The 2434-nt window shown below is 43.5% G+C and overlaps 1 protein-coding gene across 1 annotated transcript in view; it reads left to right on the top strand.

Annotated features, from left to right (window-relative positions):
- PRIM1 (DNA primase subunit 1) overlaps positions 1–2434 on the top strand; it is a 23501-nt gene that overhangs the window by 16770 nt on the left and 4297 nt on the right. The window lies entirely within an intron of this gene.

The following is a 2434-nucleotide window of genomic DNA, read 5'->3' as shown; positions in this document are numbered from 1 at the left end:
ATGTGGCTGGCACCATAACCACCATGTTGCAGGTGCCAAGCCTCTGTTACTTGTTTTCAAGGCATCCAGATAGGTTTCATGGTAAATATCATGTTTAAACTATTGATTGAATTGTATATTCAAGAATTTAAAAGAAGCCAAGGAATTTCTAAATCTTCCAGCTAATGAAAGTCAAACGATTTTTTTTTTTTTTTGACACAGAGTCTCACTTTGTCCCCCTTGGTAGAGTGCTATGGTGTCGTAGCTCACAGCAACCTCAAACTCTTAGGCTCAAAAGATCCTCTTGAGATGGGGTCTTTTTTTTTTTCTTTTTTGAGAGAGTCTCAGTATGTCGACCTCATTAGAGAGCTGTGGTGTCACAGCTTACAGCAACCTCAAACTCTTGGGATTAAGCAATTCTCTTCCTCAACCTCCCTCAACCTTGGGAGGTTGAGGAAGAGAATTGCTGAGACTATAGGCACCTGCCACAGTGCCTGGCTATATTTTGTATTGTGGTTGTTGTAGTCGTCATTGTTTCGCAGGCCTGGGCCAGGTTCAAACTTGCCAGCCCAGGTGTATGTGGCTGACACCCTAGCCACTGAGCCACAGGCACTGAGCCAGAGTCAGGGTCTTGAAGCACTTGCTCAGGCTGGCCTCAAACTCGTGAGCTCAGGCAATCCACCGCCTCGGCCTCCCAGAGTGTGGATTACAAGCCTGAGCCAACCACGTGTGGCCAAACGTTTTTGTATTAACAACCAAGAAACACTCTAAAGTAAAAGAATCTAATAGCATTTTTGTGACGATAGAAATATTATAAATTCACACTGCCTGATATGATAGTCACTAGCAACATGTGGTTGAGATGTGGCTAGTGTGACAAAGAAATTAAATTTTTAGCTTCATTTAATTTTAATTTAAATAGCTACAAAGCAGCCAGGCAAGGTGGCCCACGCCTGTAATCCCAACACTCTGGGAGGCCAGGGCAGGTGGATTGCCTGAGCTCAGGAGTTCGAGACCAGCCTGAGCCAGAGTGAGACCTGGTCTCTAAAAATAGCCATGCCTGGGCCGTGCCTGTGGCTCAAAGGAGTAAGGTGCCGGCCCCATATGCCAGAGGTGGTAGGTTCAAACCCAGCCCTGGCCAAAACTGCAAAAAAAAAAAAAAAAATAGCCAGGCCTTGTGACAGTGCCTGTAGTCCCAGCTACTTTGGAGGCTGAAGCAAGAGAATTGCTTGAGCCCAAGAGTTTGAGGTTGACCTGTGCTCATAGCTCAGTGGGTAGGGCAGCAGCCACATACACCAAGGCTGGTGGTTCGAAACCGGCCCAGGCTAGCTAAAACTACAATGACAACTGCAACAAAAAAAGAATTTGAGGTTACTGTGAACTGTGATGCTACGGCACTCTCCAGACAGCAACCAAGTGAGACTCTCTTCCCCTCCCACCAAAAAAATAAATAGCCACAAAGTAACACTCTGTCTCAAAAAAAAAGAAAAGAAAAGAAAAACAGTGTGCTCTTAGTAATCAGAAGCATAATCATTAGAATAAAAAATTAAGTGAAAAAGTTGGAAAGGAAAAGACAAGATTATTGTTTTAAGGAAAAAAAAAGATAAAATTTGGAGGATTGGTTTGTGAGAATTAATGTCTGACTGCTGAAGTTTCACAAAGAGAATAAATAAGCCAGGCTTGGGGCTTATGCCTGTAATCCTAAAATACCTACTAGATTTCAAAGATTTGAATAAAAGAGAATGTAAAATATTTCCATTTTTATTACATGTTGAAATGATATTTTAGATAGACTGAGTTAAAATAAATTAATTTCACGGTTTTTTTCTTAAAGACATGGGCTTGCCTTGTTATCCAGGTTGAAGTGTAGTAACATGATCATAGCTCACTGCAGCCTGAGACAGGTCTCCCGATATTGCCCACGCTGGTCTCAAATCCTAGCCTCAAGCATTCTTCCCACCTCAGACTACCAAAGCACTGGGATTATAGGTGTGAGCCACTGCACTTGGCCTAACTTCACTTTTTTTTGAGATAGAGTCTCAAGCTGTCACTCTGGGTACAGTGACATCATAGCTCACAGCAACCTCCAACTCAGGCTCAAGTGGTCCTCTTGCCTCAGTTTTTCTATTTTTAGTAGAGATGGGGTCTTACTTTTGCTCAGGCTGGTATCCCAACTTCTGAACTCAAGCAGTCCACCCGCCTTGTTCTCCCAGAGTGCTAGGATTACAGGCATGAGCCACCACTCCCGGCCTCTAACGTCACCATTTTATAATGCAACTACTAGAGCATCTAAAAGTACACATGTTTCTCTTATGTTTCCATTAGGGACAGCACTATTGTAGATAATTCTTACAAGAAACAGGCTTGGTGCCTGTGGCTCAAGTGGCTAAGATGCCAGCCACATACACCTAAGGTGGCGGGTTCAAATCCAGCCTGGGCCCACCAAAACAACAAC

The sequence above is a fragment of the Otolemur garnettii genome, unplaced genomic scaffold (assembly GCF_000181295.1).
Source record: "Otolemur garnettii isolate 467f Iridium unplaced genomic scaffold, OtoGar3 scaffold00043, whole genome shotgun sequence".
Classification (NCBI taxonomy): domain Eukaryota; kingdom Metazoa; phylum Chordata; class Mammalia; order Primates; family Galagidae; genus Otolemur; species Otolemur garnettii.
This window is presented reverse-complemented; position numbering and strand designations above follow the sequence as displayed.